The sequence below is a fragment of the Crocuta crocuta genome, unplaced genomic scaffold, assembly GCF_008692635.1.
Source record: "Crocuta crocuta isolate KB4526 unplaced genomic scaffold, BGI_CrCroc_1.0 scaffold179, whole genome shotgun sequence".
NCBI classification, from domain to species: domain Eukaryota; kingdom Metazoa; phylum Chordata; class Mammalia; order Carnivora; family Hyaenidae; genus Crocuta; species Crocuta crocuta.
Genome location: NW_027551568.1, coordinates 5,445,580 through 5,465,693, shown reverse-complemented (window position 1 = coordinate 5,465,693; position 20,114 = coordinate 5,445,580). Strand labels below are relative to the sequence as shown.

The window sequence follows — 20,114 nt, the reverse complement described above, 5'->3', positions numbered from 1 at the left end:
ATTCTCTGGCCTCTTCTCGGAGGCTCAGGAGGGGGACGTGGTGGTTCCTAGGAAGCCTGCAGGTGACCCTGATGGACACCACTGGACTAGGCTGGTTGAGCCTCGTTGCCTGGGGCTGGCCGTGCTGACCCGAGGCCTCCTTATGAAGGAAGAAGGGAGAGTTGAACCTAGCTGGGCAACAGCCAGTTATCTTTTTTTAAAAAACTTTTTTTTAATGTTTCTTTACTATTGAGAGACAGAGAGAGCAGCGCAAGCAGGGGAGGGGCAGAGAGGGGTAGACACAGAATCTGAAGCAGCTCCAGGCTCTGAGCTGTCAGCACAGAGCCAGACACGGGGCTCGAACCCACGAACCGCGAGATCGTGACCTGAACCGAAGTCAGATGCTCAACTGACTGAGCCACAAGGTGCCCCTCAGTTATTTTTTTATAAATGTTTTTTTTTAAATTTATTTTCGAGAGAGAGACAGAGCACAAGCAGGGGAGGGGCAGAGAAAGAGGGAGACCCAGAACCCGAAGCAGGCTCTGGACGGCCCAGAGGCCAACTCAGGGCTCAGACCCTTGAACTACATGATCATGACCTGAGCTGAAGTCGGATGCTCAACTGACTGAGCCACCCAGGCGCCCCGACCAGTTATCTAATGGCCCATGTGTCATTTCACTGTCCATGTGCCTGTTCCAGGCAGATGCCACTGTTCTCTTGTTTGGCTGAGGTCACCGGCACACCTTGTCTTTGCCTGTGGCCAGCACTGTGCCCCTCACTTCTACTTTAACAGCACATGTGTCACAGTGTCACCATGGGCAACTCTGTGTCTTGTGGTCTGAACAGATCCTGCTTTTTCAGAGTGTGCCTTGCTGTCCCCGGGCTGTGGCTCCAGTAATGCTGAGACTTCTTCCAGGTGGGGCAGTTCGGTGATCTAGAAACCTGACAGGTGTCCAGCTCTCCCTGTTTTCCCAGGACTGCGGCTTCCTAGGGACGCAGGACTCTCAGTGCTGAAACCAGGAGGGTCCCAGGCAAACCAGGACGAGATTTGAACCCTCTCATGAGCCCCTCACCCCCACCGCCCACCCCTGGCCAAGTCTTCTTGCTCTGGGCCAGCAACCCTATGTGACAGTGCAATTTCTAGGTCTGTCTTTGGCTTGGCGCCTACACTGAAGCCCTTTCAAACTGCTCACCAACCAACTGTAAAGCCCGCACTTATTCAAAGTGTGTTCATGGAGGCACAATTTATGTAAGTATCGGTGTACCAGGCTCTGGGAGGTGCCCGGTAAATGGAAAACACGGGCCATGTGCTCAAAGCCACTTAAATCCAATCTAGTCCAATAAGCAAATACACATTAAATAAGTACCTATTTGTCTTGTGTTATTATGCCGGAGGCCCCTAAGGGGCACACGTTTTCTTTTTCTTTTTTTTTAAAATGTTTTATTTATTTCTGAGAGAGAGAGACAGCGTGAACAGGGGAGGGTCAGAGAGAGAGGGAGACACCGAATCCGAAACAGGCTCCAGGCTCTGAGCTGGCAGCACAGAGCCCGACACGGGGCTCGAACCCACGAACCGTGAGATCATGACCTGAGCCGAAGTCAGACGCTTAACCTACTGAGCCACCCAGGTGCCCCGGGGCACACGTTTTTGTAGGGGATACGGAAGAGTGAGATTATTTGCAGCGCGATAACACTGATTATTAAAATAATAAGTGGTGTTGGCATTTTCCAGTTGGCTCAGTTCATGAATACCCCTCTCCAGTTAGGAGACAGGACAGAAGGAGAGGCTGGTGGAGAATCGAGTCTTACCTGGGATTGAGGACTGGGGCCCAGGAGGGCAGCTGCAGGGGCGCCCTGATGCTGAAGCCCAGAGTTACCAGACTCCGTCCACCCTTCGGGGCAGTGCTGGGCGCTGCGGGCCCCTGCCCATGGTGGGTGGCCCTAGGAAGGTTCTGGCAAGAAGGAGCGGAGGAAAAGCTTGCCCCCTGAAGACAGGTTGCAAAGAGAGAGCAGACAAACAGAAATGTGCAGGTGTGGTTCCTTGCCCGGCACGCCATTCAGCTCACACCACCTTGGATGGGGCGGGAGGCCTGGGGTGTTCGGAAAACGGTCTTCCTCGGAGGGCTTGTCTCTTCTCTCCTGTCTCCTAACTGGGGAGGGGTGTTCATGACTGAGCCAACTGGAAAATGCCAACACCCGTTATCATTTTAATAATTAGCGTTATCATGCTGGAAATACTCTCACTCATCCATATGCCTACAGAAATTCATGATCCTTAGGGCTTTCCACCATAATGCATGAGACAAATAGGTACCTATTTAATGTTTATTTGCTTATGGGACTAGACTGGATGGGAGGGAGGCACTGTTGCACCCACTTTACAGGTGGGGTAAGTGAGGCACATGGGAGCCATGTGACTCCCCCAGGGCTGTGGCAGAGCTGGGTTTGGGACCTAAGCAGTCTGACCCAGGCTGGGTTCTCCTGATCCCTGGACAGACACGTCTGCAGGAGATTCAGAGGGAGCGCTAAGGAGAAAGGGATGCATGGGAAGTGGGGAGAGGCTTCCTGAGACAGCACGCGAGTCTCCTGTCTGGGGTCAGGCAGGAGTTACGCCCCCAAATAAGGGGTGCTGGAGGAGTGGCTTTCCAGGCCCTTGAAACTGTGGCCCAGAGGGATGGTGTCATGTCCCAGGGAGCCTTTGGGGAGGCAGAGACGTTTGCTGCTAAGCGGGGCGGGGGTGGGGGCTGGCACTGCCGGGACCTTGGGACTCACGAGAGGGTGCACACCTTTCCTGGCTCACTGCTGGGCACCTGGCAAAACACAGTCCAGGCACTTGCTTGTCTCTTCTCTGACTTCTGGTGAGTGGGCAGGGGGGGAAGGCATAGGATTCTCTTTCCTGACAAGCTATGTGCAAAGGAAGCCAAGCCAGGTCAGAGAGCCAAGGGTTTGCTAAGTCAGCCATGAACTCTGCCTCTCTATTCTAAGCACGTTGGGCGTCGGATAGCACGCTGGATTCTGGCTTTGGTTCTGTGGGGACACAATTCAACATAATTGTCTTCTTCCCGTACGTTCGATACGCAGGGAACTGATGGTGTTCGTTGCTTCCCCCATCCTCACCCCCGTAATGGCGTGAACTAATCAATTCACTTCGTCTTTTGTAAATGACATGCCTTTCCTAGTTATTGGAAACTGGCTATAATTCAATCTAATTAAAAAATATTTACCGAACACTCATTATGCACGAGCAGTCGTGCATGGCACTGTGGACGTGGAGATCTGCTTTCAATCAGCCCTTTTGTTGATGAAGGTTTGTTGAGTACTGACGGTGTACTCACACCGTGCTAGGTGCTGGGGACTCAGTGGGAGAAACAGACATGGCCTTTGACCTCGGGGCTTCACGTCTAGTGGGGGAAAAGTGATCTTAATGAAATCCACGTAAAATAACACAGAACGATGTGTTTTGGAGGAAAGTCCCCGCTGGGAGAGAGTCATAAGGGAGCCGAAAACCTAGAGGATGAGCAGTGTTTCCCTGGATGCAGAAGGGTGAAGAGGGAGCAGAGTTGACAAATGTACAGTCAGGGGGAAGAACATTAGAAGCACAGGGAATGGCTGTTGTAGGCATAGGAAAGAAGCTTGTGTGTCTGGAGCTTGGAGGGTATGGGGAACGTAACATGGTGGGCGGTGAAGTAGAAGAGTCAAGTGTCTGATTGTGTAGGAATTTGCTCTCTTCCTGGAGAGCAGTGATGGGCATTGGAGGGGAGCCGGGGGCAGGCAAGACCCCCTCCCTGCAGCAGAAACATGCCTAGGATGGTCGGGTCAAGAGAGATTGGAGGACTGGGCCAGACGGTGGCCACAGGGGGACAGATGGGAGGGAGAGCCAAGAGGTGCAGGGGACCTAACCTACGAAGGACTAATGAGGGGTTGAGAGAGCGGGGCGGGGGCGGGGGGTGTAGGATGACTTCCAGGCTTTGAGCGCGTGAGGGCGGATGCATGTTGAAGCTGTCTTCCTATGCTCCATTTTGGACCTGTAGGGATCAAAGTGGCTTTGAAGCTTCAGGAGTTGCCAATAAGTGCGTAGAGCCTGGAGATCAGAGAGAAGGGTCCTTGGAGAGTCCCTGGCAATTAGGTGGTGGCTGAGGCCTTAGGAGTCAGTGAGATGAGGAAGGGGGGAGGTGGGGGCTTGACAGACTCGTACTTCGTGGCTGGGACGATGAAGCTGAGCGTGCGCGAAGCATGAGCTGAGGCGTGAACTGGGAAACCGAGAGGGTGCGCTTCATAGGAGCCACGCGGGTGCCTTGAAAAGGACTGAGTGGCCACGGAAAAGGAGAACAGAAAGGTGTCCATTGGATTCAGTGGCATGGCCATGTGCTGCTGGCTTGCTGTGACGTAGGGATAGGTGTGGACACCGGACCAGAGGAAGGCAGTAGAACTAACAAGAATGAGGAGACTCCCTGAGCGCTAAGGCACGAACGGGAGACATGAGACAGGACAATCTTGCAGTGGCGCAAGGTGCCGTGGGTGGACAGACGTCCAAGAAGGAAGGACCTGAGACAGGCGAGCTGAGGTCTGCGTGTGTAAGAGGAGAGTGTCAGATGGACACAACAAGAGCCCGAAGTAGGGACAGGGCATCCTAGCAGACAGAACAGCAAGTGCAAGAATTTGGTAACCCGGGTATCCAGAATTTTCTCTGTCATCCCTTCCCCTGGGCCCCGAAGAGGTCCCTCATCCTGTATACCAGCTGGGGAGATGCTGAGGGGGAAATGAAGCGTGCTGAGAAGTAGCCATTCAGTGGCGGGGGGGCTGCCGTGGCAAATATAATACAAATGAAACCAGAATAAATGGGTGGGTATGTAGAGGCAGACTTTCAGGAACCACGATGAGGTGTGGCAAACCTGATTTGTTTCTTTCTTTCCCTTATTTTCTTTTGCAGTCAACTTTGACCATTTTCAGATTCTGCGGGCCATTGGTAAAGGGAGTTTTGGAAAGGTAAGAACGATGGATTTTTAAAAACTTCATTAACAAAACATAAAAGTGCCTATCTCTAGGCTCGTGCGCATGTGCGTGTCTGTGTGTCCATTTCTGTGTTGGTTGCCGGGCACTGGGAATTTCCTGTTTGACAGAATGACTTGGGTTTGCCAAATTGGAAATGTGAAAGAAAGTCTGAAGAGTTTCCTTTGGATCCGCTCTAATTTCATTTTGAAAATTAAATTAACCACGGCAGTCCCAGTTTAGGTGGATTACGATGGTAATTATTTCAAGATTGCTAATGCTATTTCTTCCTTGCGGATCTAAATGAGGAAAGCGGAGAAACAAAAGCCATGAGGGTAGGAGACGGCCAAATCAGTGCTTTCCTGCAGGGTAGGCGTTTCGTGAAGAAATTTTCATTGTGGAAAGAATGCTTGGCATGAGACACTTTTTATTTTTATTTTTTATTATTTAAAAAAATTTTTTTAATGTTTTTTATTTACTTCTAGGAGAGAGAGAAAGAGACAGCGTGAACAGGGGAGGGTCAGAGAGAGAGGGAGACACAGACTCTGAAACAGGCTCCAGGCTCTGAGCTGGCAGTCAGCACAGAGCCCGACGCGGGGCTCGAACCCACTAACCGCGAGATCATGACCTAAGCCAAAGTCGGACGCTTAACCGACTAAGCCACCCAGGCGCCCCCGAGACACTTTTTAAACTGTGCAATATATTCTTGTTGACTCTAGATACAGTGTTGCCCCTTGATTAGCAATTCCTCATTTCCTCCGCCCCTCAGTCCCTGGCGCCCACCATTCCCCTGTTCCATTCTATGACTTTGACTTTTTAGATACCTCGTGTCTACGGAATCATGCAGTATTTGTCTTTGTTGTGACTGGCTTATTTCACTTAGCATGATGTCCTCAAGATTCACCCATGTTGTTGCAAATTGTATTTCTTTCTCTTTAAAGGCTAAATGATATTTCATTGTACCTGTATACTACATTTTTTGAATTCATTATCTGCTGATAATATTTACATTGTTACCCCATCTTGATTGTTGCGACTCATGTTGCAATGAACACAGAAGTGCAGATATCTCTCTGCGATCCTGATTTCAATTATTGTGGCTAAGTATCTAGAAGTGAGATTGCGGAATCATATGGAAGTTCTAGTTTTAATTTTTTGAGGAACCTCCATGCTGTTTTCCCTTGTGGCTGTTCCGTTCTGACATCCTCGCCAGTATTTGCTGTGTTTTTTTCTTTTTCTTTCTTTTTTTTTTTTTGACATCCTGACCACTTACTGTAGTTTTGATTAGCATTTCCGTGGTGATTAGTCCTATTCAGCATGTCTTAACATACCTGTTATCCACTTGTACGTCTTCTTTGGAGAAATGTTCATTCAAGTCCATAGCTCATCTTAAAATCAGGTTCTTAGTTGTGTTTTATTTTTAAACTGTTGAATTGTAGGAGCTACTTACATATTTTGGAGTTGAACCCCTTATCAGCTATATGGCCTCCTAATATTCTCTCCCTTCTTTGGTTGTCTTTACACTCTTACTATTTCCTTTGCTGTGCAGAAACTTTTTAGTTTGATGTACTTGTTTATTTTTGTTACCTGTGCTTTTGATGTCATATCCATGAAATCATTGCTAAGACTAGTGTCACAAAGCTTTTTTTTCAATGTTTTCTTCCAGGAGGTTTATAGTTTCAAGTCTTACCATTTCAATCTTTAACCCATTTTGAGTTGACTTTTGTGTATGTTGTGAGATAAGGCTCACTTCCAGTCATCTGTGAGTAGATACACAGTTTTCCAGCACCATTTGCTGAAAGGACTGCCTTTCCCCATTGTGTATTCTTGGCACCCTTGTCAAAGATCAGTTGGCCATATATGCGTGACTTTATTTTTGGGCTGTTTATTCTGTTCCATTGGTTTCTGTGCCTGTCTTTATGCCAACACCATGCTGTTCTGATCAGTGTCACTTTGTAATATAATTTGAAATATCTGTTCTTGCCTAAGATTGATTTGGCTGTTTGTGATCTTTCGTGGTTCCATATGAATGAAAATCACTTTTTTCTATTTCTATAAAAAAAAAGTCATTGGGATTTTGATAGGGATTGTGTTGACTCTTTAAGTTGCTTTGTGTATTTATGGATATTTTGAGAATATTAAGTCTTCTAATCCATGAAATGGATGCCTTTCCATTTGTTTGTGTCTGGTTTAATTTCTCCTGTCAATGTTCTATAATTTTCTATACACCAGTCTTTCATTTTATTATCTTAATTCTTTTTGATACTATTGTAAATGTGATTGTTTACGTAATTTCATTTTCAGATAATTCATTTTTAGTGTATAGAAACGCAGCTGATTTTTGTATGCTGGTTTTGTATCCTGCAACTTTACTGAAGGTATTCTAATTTTTTAGGGCATCTTTAGGCTGTTTTATACATTAGATCATGTCAACTGCAAACAGGGACATTTACTTCTTCTTTTCTAATTTGGATGCCTTGAATTTAATTAAATTTAATTAATTAATTAATTTATTTATTTATTTTGACTAAGTGCTCTGTCTAGCACCTCCAGTACTGTGTTGAACAGAAGTGGCGAGAGTGGGTATTCTTGCCTTGTTCTTGCTCTTAGAGGGAAGGCTCTCAGTTTTTCACCATAATGTTCATTGTGAACTTTTCATATATTCCCTTTGTTTTGTTGAGGTACTTCCCTTCTATTCTTAGTTTGTTGAGGATTTTAAACAGGAAAGTGTGTTCACTTTGATCAAGTGCTTTTTCTGCCTCTATTTGGGCAATCCTGGGATTTTTTTTCTTTTCCTGAGGGCTATCACATGAATTGATTTCTCTGTGTTGAACCGTCCTTATATACCAGGGATAAATCCCACTTGTTCATGGTGTGTGATCCCCCTCAAGTGAATGCTTTTGGATTTGATTTGCCGGTTGTTTGTTGAGGATTTTTGCATCCATCCTCATCAGATAGATTGGCCTGTAGTTTATTTCCTTGTGTCTTTGCCTGGCTTTGGCATCAAGGTCATGAGAGGCCCATTAAATGAGTGGGTGTGTTCCCTCCTCTTCCATTTTTGGAAAGTTTGAGAAAACTGGCATGAATTCTTCTTGAAATGTTTGGTAAAATTCAACAGGGAAGCCAACTGTCTTGGGCTTTTCTTTGTTGGGAGGTTTGACATTTGTTTGTGGAAAGTACATATTTGTAATTCTCAACTGTTTTCGGTGACAGGCTATGGGAAACGATGAAAAGAAGGCAAGGACTTTGAGAGAACAGGAAAGGCTCCTCAAGCCGAGCTCGTCTGTTCCCACTTACTCAGAAACTTCCTTTGGCAATATTTGCTTTGAGTACATACTGAATACCAGATACCCTTATACATTCTCAAGTAAATATTGTTATTTCCATTATACAAGTGGAAAAACCTAGACAGAAATACCTAGACTTGGTAGCTCCAGAAGATGAAGTAGTCCACCCGTGGTCATGCAGGCAGGCGGTGTCCCAGCTGGGACTGAACCAAAGCCTGTTTGATGGCCAGGCACCTGCTATTATAACAGCCCCACCTCTTGATTAGACCATTCAAAACTCATAGAGTTAAACTGAGATATTGATCTAAGAAAATGGATAGAAACAACCTTTTCTCCTGTGTTCCCTCCCTTCTTCTCTTTTTCTCTGTCCCTCTCCTTCTTCCTTCCTTCCTTCCTTCCTTCCTTCCTTCCTTCCTTCCTTCCTTCCTTCCTTCCTTCCTTCCTTCCTTCCCACCCTTTCCCTCCCTCCCTTCTTTTCTTGGTCTATCTTTTCTTTTATTCTTTATTTTAGACTTTGATCCAGTACTAACCTAAACAGACCCCAGTGTTTTTCTTGTGGAGTTCACATTTAGAAAGGAGAGGGATGACAGACAGGTAAATATGTATATTTATGTTACATAAGGTAGTAATAAGTACATTACAATATAGGGGGTATGGTCTTCTGGGAGGTAGTGGCAGAGAGAGGTTGCTGTTTTATAGAGCTGAGCTGTCATAAGGTAGCTGCTAACCACACGTGGATATTTAAGTTTAAATTAATTCACATTAAATAAGTGATAAAAACTCATTTCCTTAGGCACACTCGCCACATTTTACGTGCTTAGTAGCCACATGGGGCTGGTGGTTACTGTCTTAGACAGCTCAGGTGTTAGGTCATTTCCACCATCCTGGGCAGTTCTACTGGGCGGTGCGCTCACAGGGTGGCAGGAAGCCCTCCATGGTAAGATGACGTGAAAGCGGAATCCTGAAGGAAGTGAAGGAAGATGACACGCAGTTTCCAGGCAGAGGGAACGGCAAATGCGAACACTCTGGGCATGTGGTCAGCAGTTTTGAGGAGCTTCAAGGTGGGGAGAATGCTGAAGCTGAGGTCGGCGATGTCAGCAAGCACCAAATCACATAGGACCCAGTGAACCGTGGTGAGGGTGGAGAGGGGAAGGCCCTGTGGTTTGGACAACATGACGTGTTTGTAAAGTTTGTAGAAGGTCACTTTGGCCACCATGCCGAGAAGACCTTGTACGGGGCCAAAGCACATTTAGAAGTATTGATCATTTAGACGTCGCCGAAGGCAAGTGAAACGAAAGCAAAAATGAACTGGTGGAGACTCATCAAGATAAAGAGCTTCTGCACAACGAAGGAAACAATCAACAAAACTAAAAGGCAACCGACAGAATGTGAGAAGATATTTACAAACGACGTTTCTTATAAAGGGTAGTATCCAAAATCTACAAAGAACTTCTCAAACTCAACATCCAAAACACAACCCAGTTAAGAAATGGGCAGAAGACATGAATAGACAGTTTTCCAAAGAAGACATCCAGATGGCTAACAGACACATGAAAATATGGTCAACATCACTCATCATCAGGGAAATACAGATCAAAACCACAAGGAGATACCATCTCACCTGTCAGAATGGCTAAAGTCAACAACACAAGAAGTAACAGGTGTTGACAAGGATGTAGAGAAAGGGGAGCCCTTTTACCCTGTTGGTGGGAATGCAAACTGGTGCAGTCACTTCGGAAAACGGGATGGAGGTTCCTCAAAAAGTTAAAATTAGAACTACCGTCCCACCCAGCAATTGCACTATTATGTATTTACCCAAAGGATACAAAAATACAGATTTGAAGGGGCACATGCACCCAATGTTTATAGCGGCGCTATCAACAGTAGCCAAAGTATGGAGAGAGCTCAAATGTCCATCGACGGATGAATGGATAAAGAAGATGTGGTATATATACAATGGAATATTACTCAGCCATCAAAAAGACAGAAATCTTGCCATTTGCAATGATGTGGGTGGAGCTAGAATGAATTACGCTAAGCAAAATAAGTTCATTGGAGAAAGACAAATACCGTATGATTTTTCTCATATGTGGAACTTAAGAAACAAAACAGATGAATATATGGGAAGGGAGGAAAAGAGAAGAGAAGGAAACAAACCACAAGAGACTCTTAACAATAGAGATCAAACTGTGAGATGATGGAGGGAGGGCTGGGGGATGGGCTGGATGGGGGATGGGCATTAAGGAGGGCACTTGTGATGAGCACTGGGTGTTGTATGTGATGAATCACTGAATTCTACTTCTGAAACCAATATTGTACTATATATTCACGAACTAATATTTCTTTATTTATTTTAAAATATTTATTTTTGAGAGAGACAGAGTGTGAACAGAGAGGGGGCAGAGAGAGAGGGAGAAACAGAATCCCAAGCAGGCTCTAGGCTCTGAGCTGTCAGTACAGAGGCTGATGTGGGGTTCAAACTCATGAACCATGAGACCATGACCTGAGTCCCACGACTGAGCCACCCAGGCGTCCCTAAAATTTATTTTTAACTAACTAAAATTTAAACTTAAAAATGCCAAAAATAAAAATTTGGTTATAATAAAACATAAATCAGATCGTTGACTATTTACATTATCAAGTGAATTGGGTTGCTTGTTAATTTAACAGACATTCAAAAAAAAGATTACCTTTAAATATTTAAAAAAATTTTAACAGACATTCATTGGGCCGCTGAACAGGGCCATGGACTGCATCCTATTGTGTTCCTAAAGCACTGGGGGCTTCCTCAGGGCAGAAATCTTGTGGAAAAAGCAAGTATGAAAAACAGTAAATTATGACATGGTATGTGATGGTTAATTTTATGTGTTCCATGGCTAAGCTGCGATACCCAGATATTTGCTCAAATACCAGACTAGATGTTCCTGTGAAGGTAATTTTTAAATCAGATTAGCGTTTAAATCAGTAGAGTTAGAGGAAAGCAGATGACTCTTGATAATGTGGGTGGGCCGCATCCAATCAGTTGAAGGTCTTAAGAAGGAAAACTGAGGTTCCCCTAAGGAAGAAGGGATTCTGCCTCCAGGTGGCAACTCCAGGCCACCTGGGTCTCCAGCCTGCTGACCCGCCCTGCAGACTTACCAGCCGCAATTGTGGAATCAATGCCTTAAAATAAATCTGCCTCTATTTTTCTTATCTCGCTGGTCCCATTTCTCTGGAGAATCCTGATTACTACATGGTGCAGTAAGAAAGACAGGAGCAGGTGTGAGCTGCAGCCAAGGTGGGGAGAAGGAAGGTTTGGGTGAAGAACTTACTAGCAAGAGGCCAGAGCAAAACCAAAGCCATAGGAAACTGCTTCGGAGGCATTTACTCTGCTTGGGGCACTTTGAACCCAATCTGACTCTGCGAATGATTATTCAGAAATCGTGCTTTAGATGTGACCTGTGCCACTTCAGAAGTCCTAGTGAAATCCTCCGTTCCTGAGTTTGTTCTGGGGCTCACCCCCCCTCATCAGGGCCCCCTTTCCGTAACTCACCCTTCAAGGCAGGCCTGCGGGAGGGAGATGACCGGTTCCCCAGGCCTGGACTGTAGGGTAGAGTGTCACTGAGGTGTGCGCTGTGTGATGGGGGGAGCCACGCGGTCCTTCAGACTGACACACGGGTCCCAGGCCAGTTCCCAGATGCATCCCTGGACTCCTCTCTGGCCCGTCCCCACGCCCCTGCTCTCAGCCTGCTGTCCTGTCTGCACTGACAGCTACACTGTCCCACACATTCCCTGCCTCCCCCCTGGCTGGAACAGGACCGGCCTCTGGGACCCCTCCTTCCCTTCTTGGCACTTCCTAAAGGCGAGGCAGGGGGTGCCGGGGCGGAGCCCCCAGGACTCCAGGGAGCTGAGCGGTGCGCTGGGCTTCCTGCCGCCTTGCCATAGGTGGCCCCGGTGCCCTGCTCATCCCTTTCTCTCTGAAGGCGGATCTTAGCAAAGCTTCCCCTTCCTTCTGGCCACAGCCTCCTATGGTCCACGCTGGCCTCTTCCTCCGTTAGGACCCTTCTAAAAAGGCAGCTTGTCGAATCACTGTGCCGCACACCAGAAGCTAATGCAACATTGCATGTCAACTATACGCAAATAAAAAACTTTTGTTTCCAATGCCCATCACCCATTTCCCCCTCCCCCTTGTCCACTCCCCCATCAACCCTCAGTTTGTTCTGTGCATGTAAGAGTTTCTTATGGTTTGCCTCCCTCCCTCTCAGTTTGTAACTCTTTTCTTTTTTTAAATAGTTTATTGTCAAGTTGGTTTCCATATAACACCCAGTGCTCACCCCCACAAGTGCCCCCTCCATGCCCATCCCCTCCCTTCCCCCCCCCCCCCCCCATCTGCCCTCAGTTTGTTCTTGGCATTCAAGAGTCTCTCATGGTTTGCCTCCCTCCCTCTCCCCCACTATTTTTCCCCTTCTTCTCCCCCACGGTCCTCCGTTAAGTTCCTCCTAATTCTCCTATACCTGTTATGCGGAGCAAAATAAGTCAGGCAGAGAAGGACAAATACCATAAGTTTGTAACTATTTTCCACCTTCCTTTCCCCCATGGTCTTCTGTTAAGTTTCCCAAGATCCACATGAGTGAAAACATATGGTATCTGTCCTTCTCTGCCTGACTTATTTCACTTAGCATAATACCTTCCAGTTCTGTCCCCATTGCTGCAAATGGTCAGATTTCATTCTTTCTCATTGCCATGTAGTATTCCATTGTATAGATAAACCACATCTTCTTGATCCACTTGTCCGTTGATGGACACTTAAGCTCTTTCCATGTTTTGGCTATTGTTGAAAGTGCTGCTATGAACACTGGGGTACGTGTGCCCCTATGCATCAGCACTCCTGTGTCCCTTGGGTACATTCCTAGCAGTGCTATTGCTGGGTCGTAGGGGAGTTCTGTTAGCAGCATTGAGGAGGTCACTCGTTGGGATGAGCACTGGGTGTTGTACGTAAGCAATGAATCATGGGAATCTCTCGAAGCCAAGACTATACTATATAGTCTGTATGTTAGCCAACTTGACAATAAATTATATTTAAAAAAATAAATAAAATAGTTGCCTCTGGGAAAAAAAGTAAAAAAAAAAAAAAGAAAAAAGTTGTCATGGAAAAAAATTGCAACGTGTATGGTGATGGGTGATACCTGGATTTATTGTGATTATTTTGCACTATGTCCAAATATCAAATCATTATGTTCTATGCCAGAAACTAATATAATATTCTGTCATTTTTAAATTTTTAAAAACTTTTTTATTTAAAAAATTTTTTTAATGTTTATCATTTTTTAAAAAAAGGGATTGTGCTATTAAAAGTGTGTGCACTACACGTTCAAAGGTTGCCATTCACATCGGCCTGTATCATGGATCTTTCCTGACTGTTTATAGGCCCAGTGTGGGGGGAGATGATAGCCTCACTCAACTAAATTTTTTCCATGAAAACAAACAAAAAAAAAACCCCATATTTTAAAAAGAAAGTTATCTCAGATGAGTGATTGGCCTTCTCAACTGCCACCCCACCAGCCAAGGTGCGGGGGTGATGCCCGTGACATTTTTCCTTGAACCAGATGCTCTTTCTGTATGCCACGTGCCACCCCCACCCGACTGGGTTGGGCTCGGTCTGCGAGGGGTGTTTTAGGCTGACTGATCTGTCTGTGTACAGGGAGCATCTCATCCTTGCACAGTATCCTGGGGCGCACAGGGATTTCCCCCGGGGTGGCTACTATCACTGGACGTCAGCCAGCAAGGACTTCTGGGTGAGCAGGGCCGCTCAGCACCAACACTCGGGAGTCAGGCACACGGGGTTCAACTGCCAGCCCTGGACGGTCAGAGCCTCTTTGCTCCTGTGACCTGGGCACGTCGTAGCTTCTGGGTCAGACCGTGTGAGGTCTAAAGGCGGTGGCGCAGCGGAGCGCCGGGCCAGAGTCCCACATGCTGCTTCATAGATGTGACCTCTCAGCGCTTAGCTCCCTTTCCTCCAAGGCAGCAGGGAATCGAGGAGCGGGGGCTTTAACTGAATGTGCTTTTTTGGAAGTAGGTGACATGGTTCCTGCATGAAGGGTCATGTGTTTGGAGCCTTCTAAGTGTAGCACTGGGGCAGGCAGGGCAGGAGGCACACTTGCATTCCCAGGCATCTCACCATGGGTGACGTCTGTCCCAGCCGACAAATGACGGGGCCGGGCTCGGCAAGGCTCGGCAAGGCTCGGCAAGGCTCATGGTCTTGCATGGCACTCATTCTCCTGGGGACTGTCTAGCTCTGGCTCTAACACGACCCTTGTCATTGAGTTTTCTCTTAGTTTTATTGTCTATTATTATTGTTGTGTTATTGGCAGTTGTGTGGGGCTGATAGAACACTAACCAGCTTAGGCCTGTTCCTTCCTTTCATTTATTCCCTCATCCAATCTCCCACCAGTCTGCCCGCCCATACAGGGGACCAGTTTGTTCTGGGGTCTGGTCTAGGTTCCAAGGTCATGAAAATGAACGGGATACGGTGCCTGCTTTCGAGGATCTCTCAGATCCATGCTGGACACAGAGAAAGAAAGCGATACCGAAAGTCCACTCTGAAGAACACTGATGGAGAAAATCCCGGGAGGTATGGACGCACAGGGGTGGGTTCAGAGGATTCCCAATCCAGACTTCAGAAAATACCCTTTCTGTAAAGCGTAGGGTTGACTGGATGCTTGTATACTATTTTCTAACACTTTAGTATGAAAATTTGCAAAAACACAGCAAAGCTGAAAGAATTTGACTTGATTTTACTTTTGTTTTAGTTGTTTAAATTTATTTTGTGAGAGACAGAGTGTGAGCAGGAGAGAGTGGCAGAGAGGGAGAATCCCAAGCAGGCTCTGTGGTCAGTGCAGAGCCCGAAGTGGGGCTCAAACCCATGGATTGTGAGATCATTGCCTGAGCCGAAATCAAGAGTCAGACCCTTAACTGACTGAGCCACTCAGGCACCTCAAGTTGAAAGAATTTTATAGTAAACCACGTACATGCTACCATTAATATTCTACCAAACTTCTTTTATGAAATATCTCTCCTTCCATCCATTTATTAATCCACCTTACTTTCTTATGTGTTTCATAGTACATTGCAAATATCTGCACCCTTCCCCCAAATATTTCAGCAAAGAGATGCATCTAGTTTTTCTTTTGATGTAAAACGTATGTGCAATGAAATGCATGAATCTTGTGTGCATTTGCCGAAGTTTGAGAAGTGCATGTACCCCTGTAACTTGAATCTCCCCGAAGATGTAGAAGACCAACATCACTTAAAATCCCCTGTGGATGATTTCCAGTCAAAACTCATCTTCAGGGGCGCCTGGGTGGCTTAGTCGGTTAAGCGTCCGACTTTCGCTTAGGTCATGATCTCGCGGTTCGTGGGTTCGAGCCCCGCGTCGGGCTCTGTGCTGTCAGCCATCTCAGAGCCTGGAGCCTGTTTCAGTCTGGGACTCCTTCTCTCTCTGACCCTCCCCTGCTCACGCTGTCTCTCTCTCTCTCCTAGAAAAAAAAAATTAAAAAAAAAACAACAACTCATCTTCATGTCTTTGTCAACAAATTTTTGCTTTCTCTCTTCTGATGGCTGTTTAGTAGTATTTAGTGCACCTTGAATTAGCAATTCCTAATGACTAATAATGAGCATTTGTCTCATGTGCTAATGGCCAATCATGTATCTTCCTTTGTGAAGTTTCTTTTCAAAACCTTTTACCATTAAAAAAAAAAAAAAAAGGTCGGGGCACCTGGGTGGCTTAGTCGGTGAAGCGTCCGACTTTCGCTTAGGTCATGATCTCATGGTGCACGGGTTCGAGCCCCGCATCGGGCTCTGTGCTGACTGCCAGCTCGGAGCCTGGAGCCTGTTTCAGTCTGTGACTCCCTCTCTCTCTGACCCTCCCCTACTCACGCTGTCTCTCTCTCTCTCTCTCCTAGAAATAAATAAAACATTTAAAAAAAAAAAAAAAGGTCGGTTGTCTTTTTTCCCACCTCTCTACGAATCTTTATTGCATGTGGTGTTTTTAAAAAATATTGAGATGTAATTGACGTATACCATTGCATAAGTTTAAGGTATACATGTTGATTTGATACCATTATATATTGCATTGTGATTACCATCTAGCATTAGCTAACACATCTGTCATGTCACATAATTATCATTTCTGTGTCGCGGTGAGAATATTTAAGATCTAGTCTCTTTGCAACTTGCACGTGCATAATATTGTTGACTATAATCACTATGCTGTGCGTTACATCTCTAGAACTTATTCGTCTTCTAGTTGCAAGCGCGTACCTTTTAACAACATCTCCTTAATCTCCCTACCCCCAGCCCCTGGGGGTGCCACCGTGGTACTCTGTTTCTACCAGCTCAGCTGTTTTAGATTCCACAGGATACCATTCAGTATTTGTCTTTCTCTGTCTGGCTTATCTCACTAAGCATAATGCCCTCAAGGCCCATCCATATTGTCGCAAATAGTAGGATTCCCTTCTTTCTCATGGTTGAATCATATTCCATTGTATTCCACATCTCTCTTTTATCCATTCATCATTGATGGACACTTAGGTCATTTCCACATCTTGGCTATTGCAAATAATGCTACAGTAGAAATGAGAGTGCAGATATCTTTCTGACTCTAATATTTGACAAAGGAGCCCGGGACACTTAATGGAGAAAGGATAATTTCTTCAACAAATGGTGTTGGGAAAACTGAAAATCACATGCAGAAAAATTAAATTGGATGCCTATCTTCTATAGCTCACAAAAATTAACTGGAAATGGATTAAAGACTTATGCATAAGATACTGTAAAACTCCTAGAGGAAAACATAAGGAAAATCATCTTGATACCGAACTTGGCAACAATATTTTGGGCAGGACACTGAAAGTAAAAGCAACAAAATAAAAACTTAACAAATGTGACTACATCAGATTTAAAAGCTTCTGCATGGCAAAAGAAACAATCAACAAAATGAAAAAGGCAGCCTACAGAACGGGAGAATATATTTGCAAATCATCTATCACCTAAGGGGTTAATATCCAAAATCTATAAAGAGACTTCTACAACTCACTGACAACAGCAAAATCCTATTAAAAAATGGGCAGAGGGTGGGCAACTGGGTGACTCAGTCAGCTGAGTCCCTACTCTTGGTTTCGCTTGGGTCATGATCTCTCGGTTCATGCGTCTGAGCTTTGCATAGGCTATGCTCTGGCTGCCTGGAGCCTGCTTGGGATTCTCTCTCCCCCTCTCTGCCCTTTCTATGCTCATGCTTTCTCTCTCTCTCAAGAGAAATAAATACACTTTTTAAAAAAATGGGCAGAGGAACTAAATCATTATTTTTCCAAATAGGAAATACAGATGGACGATGGGATCATGAACAGGTGCTCAACTAGTCATGAGGAAATTAAAAGCACAGTGAGATATTACTTCATGTAATGAAGTCATGTCAGAGCAGGTATTGTGGAGAAGACGAGGTAACAGGTGTTAGTGAGGATGCAGAGAAGAGAGAACATTTGTGCACTGTTTGGGAATATAAACTGGTTCAACCACTATGGGGAGCAGTGTCGTGGTTCCTAAAACACTTAAAAGTAGAACTGCTATATGACCTAGCAATCCCATCTCTGGGTAAATATCTGAAGGAAATGAAAACAGGATATCAAAAGGGATTGCTTTCTTTTTATTATTGAGTTGTGGGATATGTATATAGATACCAGTCCTTTGTCAGATACGAGACTTCTTTTTCTTTTTTAAACAGAATATGGTTTTCCTATTACTTTCACTAGTGGCGCTTTTGAGGCACAGAAATTTTAAATTATGGTGAAGTCTAGTTTGTTAAGTGAGCTTATAAGGTTATTGCTTTATGTGACTTGTGTAAGAAAACTGGCTTAAGAAAATGTACTCGAGTCATGAAGACATTTTACTATATTTTCTAAAAGCTTTATGGCTTTAGGTCTGTGATTTATCTTGGATTAAACTTTTTGTATGTGCAGGTGATGAGGTTCACTTTTTCCGTATATGGATGCCCATATCTTTAAAAGATTTTTTCTTTGCTCACTGGATTACTTTGGTGACCTTGTATAAAATCAGATACCTTGTATAAGTGGCAGGCCTACTTTTAGGCTCTTTATTTTGTTCATTTAACCTACTTGTTGATCCTTATGCAAGCCTTAATTATTGTAGGTTTATAGTGAGTCTTGAAACCAGGTAGTATATATCTCCAGATTTATTCTTTTTTAAGATCGCTTTGAATATTCTAGGTATTTGGATTTGCATAAAAATTCTGAAATTGCTTGTCAGTTTCTACAAAAAAAACTGGTGGGATTATAATTGGTATTACATGAAATCTAGTATCAATTTGGAAATGATTGACATATTAACAGCATCAAGGAAGGGTGCCTGGGTGACTCAGTTGGTTGAGCGGCTGATTTTGGCTCAGGTCATGATCTTGCAGTTCGTGAGTTCGAACAAGTCGGGCTCTGTGCTGACAGCTCAGAGCCTGGAACCTGCTTCGGATTCTGTGTCTCTCTGCCCCTCCCCTATTTATGCTCTGTCTCTCTGTCTCTCAAAAATAAATAAACTTTAAAAAAATTTAAAAAACAGTATCAAGGCTTTTAATCCATGAACATGGTATATGTCTTTATTTCTACTTACCTCTACTTATTATTAGATAATCTTTAATTTCTTTTAGTAATATTTCATAATTTTTTGGACACTTTTTTTTAATACTTTTTGTATTAAAAGTTTCCTTAAATAGTTCATGAGGATTTTTTGAACACAATTTTAAGAAGATTGTTTTTAAGTTTTAATTGCTGCTAGATACAAAAATACAATGCGTTTTACATTGTAGTCTTCTATCCTGAAGTCTTAGTAACTAAGTTATTAGTTGTGATAGTTGTTTTGTATTTTTCTGACGATTTCCTGTATCAACAATGATGACATCTGCTAGTAGAAGTAGTTTTATCTATTCCCCCTCCCCAATATTTATGTTTTCTTAATCTTTGCCTTATTGTAATGGCTGTAATCTTCAGTACATTGATGATGAGAAGTCATGAATGTGACCATCCTGGCCTTGTTCTTAATATTAAGGGGTAATAAGCATTCGATATTTAATTATTAGGGTTTTCAGAGATGCCTTTTATCAGATTGAGCAACTCTTTTTCTAGTCCTGCTTTGCTGTGGGTGTTTATCATATCTGGTTGTTGAATTCTGTAAAATGCTTTTCCTGCACCTGTTGAAATGGTCATATTGTTTTCTCCTTATTTTGTTATTCTGATGGATTGCCTTGATTGATTTTCAGATTTTAAACCAATCTCCCATTCAGATATATCCCACTTGGGTATATTTTATCCTTTTACATATTGTTGAATTCAGTTTGCTAATATCTTCTTAGAGAATTTTACATTTATGTTCAAATATTCAAAAGGAATATTAATCTGAAATTTCAGTTTTTTGTAATGTCTTCCTCAACTTCTTTCTAGGATTATACTAGTCTCATAAAATGAGCCAGAACATTTTCCTCCTCTATTTTCTGAAAGAGTTTGTGTAAAATTGATGTCACTTCCTTAAATGTTTAATAGGATTGATGAATGAAGCCATTGGGTTATGGGGTTTTCTTTGTGGAAAGGCTTTGGCAGCAAAATCAGTTTCTTTAACAGATAAAAGGCTATTCAAATTTTCTGGTTTTTTTCCTTATGTGGATTTTGTTAAGCTGAAGCATTCAAAGAATTTAGCAACTTTCTCTAAGTTAGCAAATTTGTTGGCATAAAGTAATTTATAATATTCTCATAGAGTCCTTTAAGTTTCTGTACTGTCTGTAATTGTAACTCCTCTTTTATTTCTGGTATTAGTAATTTGTGT

The 20,114-nt window shown here is 44.1% G+C and overlaps 1 protein-coding gene across 2 annotated transcripts in view; it reads left to right on the top strand.

Annotated features, from left to right (window-relative positions):
- The first annotated feature begins 4,917 nt into the window (after window positions 1-4,917).
- STK32B (serine/threonine kinase 32B) overlaps window positions 4,918-20,114 on the top strand; it is a 274,790-nt gene continuing 259,593 nt past the window's right edge. For both annotated transcript variants that reach the window (XM_077750488.1, XM_077750487.1), the window contains exon 1: window positions 4,918-4,965. The gene's annotated coding sequence lies outside the window, so the exon portion shown is untranslated. The remainder of the gene's footprint in view (window positions 4,966-20,114) is intronic.